A 16,442-nucleotide genomic window follows, 5' to 3' on the forward strand; every position below is an offset into this window, starting at 1 on the left:
GCATATATGATTTTGGAATAAACAAATAGTCATCTGATCCGTCCTATATCCGGGCTAACCGGAGTCGGGATCGTCCTAGACTAATGCTGGAAAGGGAACAGGCCCTGTAGCAGACGGCTACATGAGGTGCGAGCCAGCCGGCGGTGTAAAGGGGCCTCCCCTGGTTCTGAAAAAGAGAAAGAAAAGGCCTGCTTGAGGCGCGGGTTAGCCTACGATTATATGCCGTGTACTGACCTTTTGAAAACGTTATAAAACGTGTTGAGAAATGGGTATTTGAACCCGATTTGGTTTGAAAGGGTTGTTTAGACCACATTTGTTGATTTGAAGAACTAGACTCGAATAATCATCATTATTTTGATAATATTCGGTGTCGGGTTCGACCTGACAAGCTTGACATGAATAGTTTTGAAAATGATTATGAACTAATTGTTTTAAGTTCATTTGAATATAATTAGTCCATACTCATCATCATACCCGGGTTAAAATCCGGCATGGTATGTAGAACTATGGATGACTTTGTGTTGGTGACTAAGATATTTGTTTGGAAAATGTAAAGAAATGATGAAAGGCTTTAAAATACCTCCCAAAATGTAAAGAAATGAAATAAAAGGTTTTAAATACCTTTTAAATGTCATTAACCAAATATTATCACCGAAACACGGATTTAACCGTCATGGTATATGGAACCAAGGGTGAAAAATGTTTTATGGCTAAAACAAATGAAATAAAATAAAAAGGGTTTGAAAATATTTGAAATGGTAAAAACCGATTACAAATATGAAAATGAATTAAAGGGGAGAGACGAGAACAAACACGGTTGATCTCTGACCTGAACACCCCATTTAGGCGCGGGCAAGCTGGCGAACCAAGGGGCTTCTGTCTCAGGCCAAAAATCGGTTTTGGCTCGTTTATCCCATGTTTTGGTTCATGTTATGCACATTTTAGCATGTTATGGTCATGAAACAAATGAAAACATGATAAAAAGAGGATTTTTACACCCTCATACTTAAATGTTTGGTTATGGCGAGTGACCGACGTAAGTGTAACAACTCGTTTGGTCGGAAAAAACTCGGTTTAAAAAAGTTTTGGTAAGTAAAAAGAGTGTTTTAATATTAGTGACGGTGTAGTGGTCGAAGTGGTCGGTCAAATGATTTAATGCACGGTGACGGTACCAAACAATGTGTAATGCTTGTATTTACGATCGGTAGGTCGTAAATACGCGTCGGATTGTGACTTAAGAAGTCGAGTCGAGAATTTTAAGGGAGAAAAGAGGGGGCGGACACTCGCGTAAGTCTCAAATGGGGGGCATTTGAGGGGTATTTATATGAAAATGAGTGGTTGTGTGAGTTTTGAGCGACGTGGCCCCCTGGGCTGCCCAAAGAGGCGCGAGCCACGTCGGGGGTCTTCGAGGTGAGTTGTCGCTTTCACACAAAAACAATCATAATTTGTTCTATCCTAGGTTTTGTAGGCATATGTTTGGTACTTGACCAAACATAAATCCGGGAAAACATAAGGTAGAAGGTTTGATATGTTTTGTTTTTGGTGGTTGACTCGGTTTGACTCGTTGTTGGAGTTGGGATTTGAATTTTTGAGTTGGTTTTTGGTCCGGTGCCGGTTTTGACTCTAGTTAGTGTCATTGCGACCCCGTCGTTGTGCATTAAACACTCCAGGTATTTTTGAAATGTTTTATTTTCGAAATCGTTTTAAGTTTTCCGTAGTAAAGTTGTACACAAACAGTCGATCGTACGCCGCGATTCCAAAACATGTTATAGTCCGATAATCATCGGGTGTTTATTAGAGTCTCAGCAGATACTGGGTATCTACAGAGCCCCTACTTTGACTGAGGCTTGGACAGGGCGAAAGTTAAAGTAGAGCCCCCAGGTCAATTGAAGATTACAACTTGGACACCCAAGCGACGTCGAGGCAGTTCGAAAGGATTCGGGCCAAGGACCTGCCGTCGGGAAGGGCGACGCCAAGGCGACTCGAGGGTACGAGCCAATGACCTATCGTCAGGAACAGTTTAGAGTCTGTCGACTATCCGTGCGGGTCGTTTAAAGTCCGTTAGACTACGTACAAAGGCTCGCCAACCATAAGAAGGAGTCATACCAGAGGCATCTTCGGATATGTCCTTGCGTGTTTGCGGACAAAGGCTTGCCAACTGTGACAAGGAGTTGTACCCGAGGCATCTTCGGGATATGTCCTTGGGTGTGTGCGGACAAAGGCTCGCCAGCTGTAACAAGGAGTTGTACCCGAGGCATCTTCGAGATATATCCTTGGGTGTGTGCGGACAAAGGCTCGTCATCTATGGTGCGTATTAAGGCTCGCCAGCCATGGCGCGTAGTAAGGCTCGCCAGCCATGGTGCGTAGTAAGGCTCGCCAGCTGTGGCGCGTAGTAAGGCTCGCCAGCCATGGTGCGTAGTAAAGCTCTCCAGCCATGGCGCGTAGTAAGGCTCGCCAGCCATGACGCGTAGTAAGGCTCACCAGCCATGAGCGGTCGGTTAATGGACTGTGAGAATAGCCGCGTCAAATGGGCTTGTTTTGAAAGTAACGAACTCGTGATGCCGCCGTGAAAGTAGTGAATTTTGAATCTTCACTATTAATGTTGTTGAAATAAGCAGGTTCCGCGAGGAAGCCCCCTGTTGACATTTGAAGGAATAGTGAATTTGAACTGCCACTACTCGTTTGTTTGAATTTGCAATGGCGGTTTTGATCACTGTTTGTTTGAATTTTGAAGGAAATAGCAACTTTTAAATTTTACTATCACGTTTGGAGTGACGGTTTATGTGCCGCCGTTGACATGTGATGAAAATAGTGAATTTGGAACCTTCACTATTATTTGAAGTGACGGTTTATGTGACGCCGTTGACATTTGATGAAATAGTGAATTTGGAACCTTCACTATTGATTGAAGTGACGGTTTATGTGCCGCCGTTGACATTTGATGAAATAGTGAATTTTGAATCTTCACCATTATTTGAAGTGACGGTTTATGTGCCGCCGTTGACATTTGATAAAATAGTGAATTTGGAATCTTCACTATTATTTGAAGTGACGGTTTATGTGCCGCCGTTGACGTGTGTTGTGAAAATAGTGGAATTTAATTTCCAACCATTATTTTGGGAATGACGGTTTTAATTGTCGTCGTTTGAAATAGTGAATTTTGAATTTTCACTATTATTTTTGAAAATTGAAGAAAATAGTGAATTTTGAATTTTCACTGTTTGTTTGTGTCTCTGAGAGAATGACGATCTTTGATATCGTCAATGAAAATTTGAAGTTTGTTATGTGGAAATTGGGCCAAAGCCCAAAATTAGCTGAAAGAGTAAGGGACGCCTGATTGCGGCGCGAGCCACCTGGCGAACCAAAGGGGCTTCCCTTTTTTCTGTAAAAAGACGCGAGGTTTGGCTGCTCGTCATTCCTCATTCATCTTCAACCTTTGACATAAAAACCCGCAAAAAATTGCCATTGTTGGACTTTTTTGCTAGCTTCCATTCGTGCCATCAACAATAATGTCGTCTCAAGGTATGCATTTCCTCTCGAATCCATTTGTTTTTGTTGATATTTTGGCTCAATTGAATTAGGGCGGTCCTTTACCCTAGAAAATTGATTTGGGCGTTTTTGATTGAGCCCATTTCGAGTGAAATTGACGATTGCATTAGGTTAGAAGCCTGTTTAGGAGTATAGGGTTGCTTTTAGTTTGCATTTTGGTCCCCGTTCCCGCTCCCTGTGCTCGAAAAACGTGAGTGAGGTGAGAAACCATCTCATTTCACAATGCCAAGTTTATTTGCTTTGATAATGGGTCCCACTAGGTTGCATTGTAGTCGGGAAAGATCGTTTTTGCCATTGTGGACCTTTGTTGGGTATTGTGGGCAAAATTGGAATTTTTGCCTTTTGTGACGGTCTTATGTCTGACAAAATGAGCGTCTGTTTGAGCTTGAATTGAGTCGGTTTGCCTTGAAATGGACCTTATTGGTAGTTTAGGTCGCCTTTAGGCGTGATAAAATCACGTTTCCCCTTTTTGCGGTCGTTTTTGAATTTGACCGGCTTGTGCTCAAATTGGCGTATGCATTGCCTTTTCTAGCCGTAGAAAAAGTTCCCATTGCCGTGGGAATGTATTTTTGGTTCGTTGGCGGACCTTGTATGGGTCTTGAAATGCCGTTTTTTGGTCGTGGTTTTGACTCGTCTTTTGCTTGAAAAGATGGGCGAGTCGTTTTTTTTTTGCGTTTTTCGTTTTTTTGTGAATGGTTTTGTTTGGTTTGATTTTGGGCGGGATTGCCCTTGTTTTGCTTTGCAGGTTGTGTTTTTTTTTTTTGGACTTGTCCATTTATGCCGAAATTTCGGCTGACGTTTTTTGTTTATTCTTTTGATCGCATGGTACCATTTGGGACCTATGGGGTCCGTTGTCGAGGTACTGGAGGCGGAGGATGATCCTGGAGGGGAAGAAACGACTGTTTTTTGTGACAGGCTTGGTTGTGTTTCTCCCTGGCGGCCAATGATCGGGTATCGATCATTGGTCGTTGTCTGCAGAGGTGCGGATGACCGATGAGTGGGGTTCAATACGGGTGTGTTATCCCATGTTGCCGCTTCCAATCGTTGTTGAATTCAGCAGATTGGGGTTCAACATCGGGGTAGTATCCATTGTCCTGGTCCCTTTTCACCCTTGAATTCTGGCGATTGGAGGCATCCTAGGTTATTGCATCGTCCAAAATCTGCCAGGCACCATTTTTCTTTTTGTCGTGGAGCAGGAACGAGGTATTATCGTCATGGTAACCACCTGTGCTTTCGCTGTTGCTCCTCTGTTTCTTATGTTGCTCCCTTTCTTTTCTGATTGGAAGGGTAGGGAGTGCTTAGTTCGGTAGGTGGCGGATAGCCCCCATTTCGTTGTTTTAGGCCAGTGTGTGTATGATAGATAGTTGTTTTAGGCCAGTGTCTGTATGATAGATGTCTGTACTGGATCCTGTTCGTACGGTCAGTTGTCCGTATCATACGCGTGTCGATGTATTTTGCGTGAGGTGGTTTGTATATATGTGTTTTTGGATTGTAGCTCATTTTGTGATTTTTGGCTTTTTTGTGTTGTATTTCGGAGGAGCGCTTTCGGCTTTTGATTCTCCTTTTGTCTTGCATCAGTTCCTGGATCGTTAGTGTAGAAAACAGGCAACATGTAGCACATATGCATAAACGTAAACATGTCAAAAGCATTTGATTGAAAACAAAATTAACCAAGATGACTTGAAGTTAAAATTGAGTTGAAATTGAAATGAATCTTGAAAAATTCCGCGACAAGTCGTCACGTTTGGAATTCAAAAGGAATTGATTTGGAAATTTGAGCAATTAACTCGTGTCGTGAATTAAATTGCATCGAAATGATTGAAATTGATTTGTGACTCGAAAAATTCAAACTCAAACAGTCAGGGAATGAATTTTAGAAAAAAAATTTACGAGTGTATTTTATTTTTGAGGACAAGACTCGAATTTGTGAGTACTTGAAATTTTGAGGAAAATTGACGTCGTGTTAATAATTTTCGATTTGTATTTTGATGGAAAATTGCGAAAAAGCGAAACTTTTCGGAATTTCGACTGACATGGAAACGATCCGTCGCGGATCGGGGTGACTAGCCCTCCCCCCCTTAAAAAGAAAGAAAAATCCGTATGTTTAAAGTTGCGTCATGAAAACCATGTCGGGTTTCGTAAAATGTGAAAATAAGGAAATGTGAGTGTGAGGAAACACAAAAATGTCCTGGATCATCCCGAAGAGGCGCGAGCGTCCTGGCGGGAGGTTTGAGGTGTCAGGAGAAAACACAAGTTGAAAGGGACAAGTCAACAGCGGGAATCCTAGGGAAGCTTCAAAGAGGCGCGAGCAGCCTGGCGATGGAAGCCGGCTCTCCCCTTTTTCTGAAAACGCGCTGGTCATTTTTGTATAAATAGTGATGTTTGCGCTTCATTGTTTCATCATCCGAAACACAAAACATCTCTACAAAACTTCTTCTTCTTCTTCCACAAAAATATTTCATGGATGCTTTCGAGAATGCATTGCGACAATGGTGCCGGGATTTGTCGCCTCCCGAAAAGTATCAACTCATTTGCATGGGTGTGACACCCCATTTATTCAGGAGTCTTTAGCTAGACATCCCAAGTAAATGAGAGCGTTACCATCTCGGTTTCCCGAGGTAGTGAATAACAAAGTACAACAAACCAAAGTACTTTAAATTAAAACTTTAGTGAATACATGTTTATTACAAATTAACCAACTAAAACTTATTACAACTCGCAGCGGAAATAAATAAAGTGATATAATTAATCTATGTGATCTAGACTTCAACTACGGTCCAAGTCGAGCTCTCATCAAAATGCTCCCAATTCAGCTAATCTTTAATACTTGTCAAAACTGCTCCCCATAAAACGGTTCACCGCAGGTGTTCACGAATACACTGTCAACCACGAGGTTGAGTAAGATAATCACACAACCTTAAAATACAAACTTTAACAGATGTAAGGACGTGGAATAAATACCACCACCATTTCTCCATCATATTCACCCTAGTCGTCCCGGTCCATGACCGAGGCTCCACCACACCGTCGTCCCGCCAACTCCTGGCCCGGGGATAAACACAAATGTCGTCCCAGTCCGAGACTGAGGATATCTCATAACTCATTATCGTCCCAGTCCGAGACTGAGGATAATCTCATAACAATATTATATCCCACAATTTAAACACAAATGTCGTCCCAGTCCGAGACTGAGGATAGCCAATAAAATAGTATGCCAATACAAATAATCTAATCCAATAAAATAATAATAATTTACGCATCCATTCAATCCACAAAAGAACACGAGTTGAGTAGTTATCCTACCTGATCAGCGAGTCCAATTAATGCAAAGCAAGTCCAAGTAATTAGGAAAGCGAATCCAATAAGCAAAGCTTCTCAACAAACCCGTCACCTAATAATAATATTGATACTTTAATTACTAATTACTCGATTTACTTTTATAAATAAATTAAACTAATTATAAAACTAGTTATATTAATTAAATTATTATTATGTACGTTACTAATTAAAACCCGTCTTTAGGTTAACCAACCCTCACCAATCCCGTGTCAACCCCAAAAGAACCAGTCTCCAACTCGTCTAACAATAACAACGCAATAATAGAGTAATGCTTGCACTGTACATGCTAATATCATACCAAAACAATCTCTCACCAAAATAATTCCCGTGAGGCCTCCCTTCACCCGTGTATCAAGCCCAAACCCAACAACCACCAGACTTGCCACCAACACCACTGAGAGCCTCCACTGCCGACAGCCCAGTCACTGTCCAAACACCACTCCTGGCCACCCCGAGTGGTTACAAATCCACGCCCTAACTCACGATACAACAATATACAAACCCGAACCCGAACCCGAAGCAACCTATACAAACTCACGATTTAACCACTATTCATGACCACCACCACCGCTATAACCTACCACCGACCTCCACCGTGTTCTATAACCACCTGCAACAACAACCTTGTACCCTACCACCACCACCAACGACAACAACAAATACAATTACACACGACCTGACAAACGACAACAACTACCCCAAACCCCGTAATAAACCAGTAACCACGGCAACCACAACCAACCATACCACCAATGGCCACTAACGTTGACACAAATGTCCCACGGTGACTCCAGGGGTGGTCCCCACTTCCCCAATGGTCAACTAACGAAGTCACAAAGCTCGTCTTAAGACGGCCACGCGCATCCCCTGTTTTCACCCTGTTTCACGCTATTTCGGCCACCGCCAACACCAACCACCACCAGCCATCCTACCAACACACCCATCGTGGTCGACCAAACCACCATGACCCAACCCTACCAAGCCCAGGTCAGAAAGAGTAACGATAATGGGTTCAAACCCGTGTTCAGCGTGTAACCAACGACCCATAACCACCATTCGAAAACCCCAATAACAGCCCTCCTCCCGCCGGTCAACTGTGGTCAAATAAGGTCAATGGTGATCCTTGGTCATCCACGCTCACAACGGGACTTACGGCATAATCTATGGTGGTCTAGATAACAACTTATAGTGTCGCAAAGTATATACATAAGACGGTCTGAAATATTACCTTGAGGCGATAATGAATTAATTCCTTTACTTTTCTCTTCCTTAATTTTATTCTTCTTTCTTTTAGATCTCTTCCTTCTTCTTTTATCAATTATTTTCAGATTTATTATGGTATTTATAGGGTAAGATTAAAGAGTATATGAGGTCAATTACGAAACTTATTATAATTACCTTTTTTATAATTATTATAGGAATTACCATTATAAATTATATTATTATTATTATTATTATTATTATTATTATTATTATTATTATTATTATTATTATTATTATTATTATTATTATTATTATTATTATTATTATTATTATTATTATTATTATTATTATTATTATTATTATTATTATTATTATTATTATTATTATTATTATTATTATTATTATTATTATTATTATTATTATTATTATTATTATTATTATTATTATTATTATTATTATTATTATTATTATTATTATTATTGTTATTATTATTATTATTATCACATATTACAAGTCTTACCATAACTAGAATTTCCACCAATTATCTTATTATTGTCATAACATTATTATTATTATGATAATTATTGATATAATTATTATTTCCATATTATTTATTATTAATTCCCGATACAAATCCCGATCACATCCATATTATAATACTAAATTTCGATCCACCAAGATATGGCACACGGCCAAGGTCCAATTATTAGCTAAACCCAATTCCCGACTTCCTTACTTCATTTATTATTTAATTAACGTCTTATTTGTAATTGTTATTAGAAATGTCATTTAATCACTTATTAAATTACATAAATTATTCTTATTGATACGTGCATATTCTATACACTTTATTTGCAGTTTTTGGCACGTATTTCCATGCATAATTGTTAGCTTAAGACTACTATTTCTCCCGAAACGGTTTACTTTGCAATTTCTATGATTTATTGTAGGAATGAGTGAAAGTGCGCTAAATCAAGCCTAAATCGTCCTCCGGAGGCAACTTCGGGGAAGCTAGGAAGAAGGAAGTTCGTACTCACTCACCTCGGGATGCGTGCATGGAGCTTAGAGGCTGTTTGGAAGAGGAAAGGAGGTTACTGCACAGCTCAGTTGGTCGATCGACCAACATCACCAGTCGATCGACCGTGGAATTTCTTCTTCACATCGATCTTTGCACTCTCCAGTCGATCGACCATGCTCCTTAGTCGATCGACCAGGCTGCGAGCAGAGATTGATTTCTCGTGTTAGACTTTTAAAAGCCCAATTTGTAATTAACTTTTGGCATCGCTTATCAGTAGAACGGAGGATACTTTTAGGTTATGCTTTTCATTATTCAAGAACTCAGTTTTAGATCTAGTCGAGAGGCAAGAAAGAGGGACGACGAATCCCGATTTCAATTACTTTGTTCATCATTTTAATTAGTAAGTTTTTATGCAAATTCTTGCTTCTTTAATTTCTTGTTATTTCAATTCTTGTTAGTACCAATTTAATTTGAGCAATTCAGTTCTTATCCTTTGTCTTTAATTCAATCCAATCATGTCAAACTTGTTCTTTGCTATCAATTTTGCAATTGTTATAGTTTTGATCATGCATAGCTAATTTTATTGATTGGGAACGAGGTGAGCCATGGCATAAATTAGGGTTGTCTTGTTAAGTATGAATTCTTCCGTATCAATCTTATTACCTTTTGATAAATCCGTCTTGCTAGATTGAAAGATTAGTAGGTTAGGTTTTCATTGGGTTTGGAATTTCCTTTGAGCGAAAGCTTTGAGAAATCCTTGGGAATTAGAAGACCGTAAGGTTATTGAGCATTGATCGAAGGACTTGCTCATGTTCCCCGAGACCATTTTACAAGACCTCTATTACCTTTTTGACCCGACCTTAGCCATGGTGAACCGAAGTTCTTAATCTCTCTTTTATCTTATTTGCGAATTCTCTTATTTTGTCAATTAGTTTTTAGAATCAAACAATTTCAAAACCCCCACTTAATTGTTACTTTTTATAGACTGGAAATAGCAAATAGAATTGACCTTGTCTCTCTGTGGTTCGACCCATACTATCACTAGCTATAGTTTTAGTTTGGAATTATAAATTTAATTTTGATACAAAACGATGGTATCAAATTTTGGCGCCGTTGCCGGGGAGACGGTGTAATTCTTTTTGCTTTATTTTTAGTTTATTTTTCTTGTCTCAAGGAACTTTGGTTCCTTGAGACCGTTGCTTACCCTTGCTTCTAGTTTTGCTTTTGCACAGTTAGAAGACAGGTTTTTGAGAGGAAGGCTTGAGTACTCTCAATTTTGCGAATATGGCTACGATATATGACAATCTTCAGCCAAAAGAGCACCACCTTCCAAAGGGGCACGCGTTACCTACCCCTACTACCGGTAATTTCGAATTTCGTTTCTCTTATATCGATTTAGTGGAGCGAAATCAGTTTGCTGGTCTACCGGATGAGGATCCTTTGAAGCATATGGAAATTTTCATAAACTACTGTTGTTCCATACCTATACCGGCTGGGGTGACTCAGGATGAAGTGAAGGGGGTGATGTTCTTATACTCCTTGAAGGATTCGGCGCGAGATTGGTACCGCTACCTTGATAGGGTAGCAGCTGGAGTCACAGATTGGACATCTCTAGCATTAGCCTTCTACAAGAAATACTTCCCACTTGCAAAGACAGATGCCTTGAGAAGTAAAATTACAAATTTCCAGCAAGGACCTGATGAGGAATTTTGTGAAGCATGGGGACGTTTCAAGAGTTTGGTTAGGGCTGTCCCTCACCATGGTTTCCAGCAGTGGTACCTTTGCAACTTATTCTACAATTCCTTGTATGATGATTACAAGGTCATCCTGGATGCAGCCGCGAATGGTAGGTTCCAAAACAATACCGGTCAGAATAAAGGTTGGAACACTATTGAGGAGATGGCAGTCCATAGAGCTGAGTTTGGGAGTTCACGTGGAAAATCACGAAAGCAAAGTGATGAAATGAGTGCCGTTGTGACACTCATTACTTCTATTACTGTCCGTCTCGAGAAACTCGGGGCCTCTGAAGCTTCCAAGGAAATAGTTGAAATTCTTGTCCATAATTCAGATGAGACCGCAAAATTGAGAGAAATGGTCCGAACTCTTTTGGTTCAAGTGGCGAAAATAGAAGCAGCCGGGATTGAGTCCACAAAGAATTTTGTGAAGCAGTTGGAGAATATAGAGGCTAAGCAAGTCGCCAATTCTTCAAGCAAATGTGAAGGGACAATTGAAACGATTAATGCCATTAACCTTCGATGTGGGTTTTCTTATGATGGTCCTGATAAGCTAAGAGAAGACTCGGGAAAGGATGAAAAGAAAAATTTAATTTCTGGTGCGAAAACGAACTCAATTGCCAGTACCAGCGGTCGATCGACCAACACTACCAGTCGATCGACCGGGTTGTCAGATGAAAAAGTTTCTGACCATAAACTATTCATACCCAGCACAAGTGGTCGATCGACCAACACGATCAGTCGATCGACTGAAGTTTTTGACGAGGCAGTCTCTGTCCAGGAACTTTTCACGCCTAGCCAGATTAGTCGATCGACCGAGACCAATGGTCGATCGACTGGGTCTCCAGTGCAGGACGCAAATTCGTCAACTAGTTTGCATGATTCTACACTTATTGATGATTTGACGGAAGTTTTAAACTTACGGAAGCCGAAGGTCACTGATCCTACGACCAATGTTGCAGACCCGTATCCGGAGCGTTTAAAGAATACTAAGCTGGAGCGCAAGTTTGGTAAGTTTTTGGAGATGGTCAAGAATCTCGAGGTAACCATTCCTTTCACTGACCTAATTACCCAGGTACCCTCTTACGCTAAATTTATGAAATACATTTTGAATCGTAAGAGAAACTTTCGTGATGATGGTAATGTTGCTTTTGTGGAAGAATGCAATGCTCTTTCGCAAATTAATATACCACCCAAATTAAAGGACCCGGGTAGTTTTTCAATTCCTTGTACTATAGGTAACCACGAAATTGGGAAGGCCATTTGTGATTTAGGGGCCAGTGTCAGTGTCATGCCTTATTCTGTTTGCGAAAGGTTAAATATTGGTAGGCTTAAGGTGACCGATATTACCGTTCAGATGGCAAATAGATCGACTCAGAGGCCTATAGGAGTCTTAGAGGATGTACCCGTTCGAGTGGGTAAGTTTTTTATTCCTGTCGATTTCGTTATTTTGGACATTGCAGAGGACAGTCAGATACCTATTATTTTAGGTAGACCATTTTTACATACAGCTGGGGCTGTAATAGATATCAAACACGGAATCATAACCTTAGAGGTAGGGGATGACACCATTGAGTTCAGTCTTGCTCGTAAGGACACTGAACCTACTGATGATGATACGTGTTATTCCATTGATATTGTTGACAGGGTTGTTAATTATAATTGGAGGGAATCCTTAGCCAAGGATCCCTTAGCTGATCTAACCAGTTTAGATGAGTGTGCAGGTAATACAGCGGAGAATGCTGAGGAGCCAGATGCTTTGGTAGCCTCGATTGAAAGCTACGAGGTCACAGAGGAAGAAGATGAGATGCTCTTGAGCCTAGCCAACGAAAATTTGGTAAACACTTGCTATACCATTGAAGCTGATTCTGTCTGTGTTTTAGACGTAAAGGTGCCTGAGCGTAAGCCACTTCCTCCTAATCTTAAGTATGTTTTTCTAGACGATACAGAGCAGTACCCAGCTATTAGTAGTGCTAAGCGTAATGATGACCAGCTGTCTGCTTTGATGTGTGTGCTTAAGAAAAACAAGAAGGCTTTAGGTTAATCTTTGGATGATATTAAGGGCATCGGCCCTGATATTTGCATGCACAGGATAGAGCTGGAGGAAGGCCACAAGCCTTACAGACAGGGTCAACACAAGTTGAACTCGAAGATGCAGGAAGTTGTTATGGCTGAGGTGATGAAACTACTCGATGCAAGTATTATTTATACAGTTGGCATCTCCAAGTGGGTTAGCCCAGTTCAGGTAGTTCCAAAGAAAGGAGGGACTACCGTGGTTAAAAATGAAAAAAATGAATTAATACCAACACGAGTAGTGACAGGGTGGCGGATGTGCATTGATTATAGACAGTTGAATGCCGCCACCAAGAAAGACCACTTCCCTCTCCCTTTTGTTGACCAAATGACTGAAAGACTTGCTTCTAACAAATTTTTCTGTTTTCTAGACGGATATTCAGGGTTCTTTCAGATCCCTATTCATCCGGATGATCAGAGTAAGACCACTTTTACCTGTCCGCAGGGGGTTTTTGCGTACCGCAGGATGCCCTTCGGATTGTGTAACGCCCTTGACTACCTTTCGAGGTGCATGATGGGGATTTTTTCGATTATATAGAGAACATTATGGAGGTATTTATGGATGATTTCTCGGTTTATGGTAATGACTTTGATCGTTGTTTAGCTAATCTTGATAAAGTCATGCGGCGTTGTATTGATGTTAATCTTGTTTTAAATCGGGAAAAGTGTCGGTTTATGGTCAATGAGGGAGTTGTGTTAGGGCATCTGATTTCTGATAAAGGTATACATGTTGACAAAGCGAAAGTGCAGGTGATTGAGCAATTGCCTCCTCCCGTGAATGTTAAAGGAGTGAGGAGTTTCCTTGGGCACGCTCGTTTCTATCGGCGTTTCATTAAGGATTTTTCAAAAATTGCTAAACCACTTACAGAATTGCTCCTTAAGGATGCTGTCTTTGAGTTTACTGATGAGTGCCTTTTAGCTTTTAACAGGTTGAAAGAGGCTCTAGTTTCTGCACCAATCATTCAGCCGCCTGATTGGGATCTCCCATTTGAGATTATGTGTGATGTCAGCGATTATGCGATCGGTGCAGTTTTGGGACAGCGGAAGAACAAAGTTTTGAATGCCATATACTATGCGAGCCGAACTCTGGATGAGGCTCAAGTCAATTATTATACCACTGAGAAGGATTTTTTAGCTGTAGTTTTTGCCTTAGATAAATTTCGATCTTATTTGTTAGGTTCTAAGGTTGTTGTTTATACTGATCATGCAGCACTGAAGACTCTCTTTCTTAAGAAAGATGCGAAGCCGAGGCTTTTGAGGTGGATACTCCTTTTGCAGGAGTTTGATTTGGGGATCAGAGATAAGAAAGGATCAGAGAATGTGGTGGCCGACCACTTATCTCGTCTGCAGCTGACAGAAAGGGAGGATTCGTTACCTATTAATGATTCTTTTCCTGATGAGAGTCTGTTAGCTATTACTACTTCAGGGTCTTATCCACCTCCGTGGTTTGTTGACTTTTCTAACTTTCTTTGTGATGTGTAGGATACCACCCGAGCTTTCATGGCAGCAGAAGAAGCGGTTCGCTTATGATGTTAGACAATACTTTTGGGATGATCCTTATGTTTTCAAGGAATGTGCAGACGGTCTTATCCGGAGATGCGTGCCTCAATGGGAGGTGAAGGATATCCTAGAAGCTTGCCACTCTTCTGCCTATGGTGGTCACCATGGTCCGTCCCTGATCGTGGCAAAGGTACTCAATCTGTTTCTATTGGCCAACTTTGCATGTAGATAGTCGCAATTTTGTTGCTGAGTGCGATGCCTGTCAAAGATCGGGGAATATTTCCAAGAGACATGAGATGCCACAGGTAGGCATTATTGAGGTTGAGATTTTCGATGTCTGGGGCATTGATTATCAAGGACCTTTTCCGAGCAGTCAAGGTAATAAATATATCCTCGTAGCTGTAGATTTTGTGTCCAAATGGGTAGAAGCTATCGCTACTCCCCATTGCGACGCAAAAGCCGTGATTAAACTGTTTAAAAAGATTATTTGCCCTCGTTTTGGTGTCCCTAGGGTTGTCATTAGCGATGGGGGAATGCATTTTAAAGAGAAACAACTTAGTGCTTTATTGACTAAATTCGGTGTCCAACATCGTCGAGGTTTGGGGTATCATCCCCAAACTAGTGGTCAGTTGAGATTTTAATGAGAGAATTGAAAGAAGTCTTAGCTAAATTTGTTTCTAAATCACGGAAAGATTGGAGTCTTAAGTTAGATGATGTCTTATGGGCTTATAGAACCGCGTTTAAGACGCCAATCGGGATGTCACCATACCGATTGATTTATGGTAAGACATGTCATTTACCTGTTGAGTTGGAGCGTAAGTCTTGGTGGCCTATATGTGATTTGAATTTGGATCCTAACCTCTCTCGTGAGAAACGCATGACACAGCTGAATGAGCTGGAGGAATTTAGGCTGCTGGTCTACGATAATGCTAGGATCTACAAAGAGAAAACAAAGCGCTGGCACGACAAGAGAATCATCAAGTGCGAGTCGTTCCATATTGGTGATAAGGTACTTCTTTTTAACGCACGTATCTGTTTATTTCCTGGTAAGCTGAAGTCCAGGTGGACTGGCCCCTATACGGTCACAGCAGTAACCAAATTCGGATCAGTTGAATCGGAGACCTCTGCTGGAGAAAGGTTCAAAGTAAATGGCCAATATGTGAAACATTATCACGGTACAGACGATTTCGTTGGGCAGGTCGAAGTACTATACTTTGACCCAATTTTAGAAGCTGCAAACTGAGGTAAAAAGGTCGTGCGGAACCTCTTAAACCAGCGTTAACCGGGAGGCAACCCGGCTTGTAAATTGTTGTAATTAGGATCTTAATGGTTTTATTTCTTTTGTTTTGCATTAGGAGCTTTAGTTATTTCCTTTTAATTAGCAATTTCTTGGTTCGGAGAATATGCGCCTTTGAAAATTTTGCAGGTGATTATTTTATGCAAAGTGCGTAAGGTGATTTACTGAATGTTTGTGAGAGAAAGACGGAAAAATTATGTTGGCAAAGCAATTTTAACGTAAAAAAGGATTTTTTTGCCAGTACCTGCAGTCGATCGACCAAGTTCATCAGTCGATTGACTGAGAAACAAAGGGGCAGAAGCTGTTTCACAGGGATATTGGTCGATCGACTGGGTAGAGTAGTCGATCGACCACTACGCGAAAAGGCAGAAGGGCTGTATGAGGAAGACTGGTTGATCGACCGAGTCAAGTGGTCGATCGACCACAGCGCGAGTTTAGAACGCAAGTTAATAGGGAAGTGTTACTTCATTCTTCATTCATTCTTTCACTTTCATAAAATCAGAAAAATCAAAAGCAAACCCTATTTTCTTCCCCTTTTTCGCGATTTTCTTGCTAATCCATCCCTTCATCTCGATTTTTCTTGCTTAAATTTTCAAGTTCTCGTCAAAGGTATGTCTCTAATCTTATTTCCATCCTTTATATTCGATTTTACTGAAGTTTCATGCCCAAATTAAGAGCATTGCTACCTTTTGTTCGAAAAAAAATCGATTTGGGGAAAATCGATTTCAGA

The 16,442-nt window shown here is 40.7% G+C and overlaps 1 non-coding gene across 1 annotated transcript; it reads right to left on the reverse strand.

Annotated features, from left to right (window-relative positions):
* Positions 1–10,766: 10,766 nt before the first annotated feature.
* On the reverse strand, positions 10,767–10,875 carry LOC141625083 (small nucleolar RNA R71). Its single transcript, XR_012534879.1, has one exon. It is a non-coding gene; the product is annotated as a small nucleolar RNA R71 (small nucleolar RNA).
* Positions 10,876–16,442: the final 5,567 nt, after the last annotated feature.

Source organism: Silene latifolia, chromosome X (assembly GCF_048544455.1).
Source record: "Silene latifolia isolate original U9 population chromosome X, ASM4854445v1, whole genome shotgun sequence".
NCBI classification, from domain to species: domain Eukaryota; kingdom Viridiplantae; phylum Streptophyta; class Magnoliopsida; order Caryophyllales; family Caryophyllaceae; genus Silene; species Silene latifolia.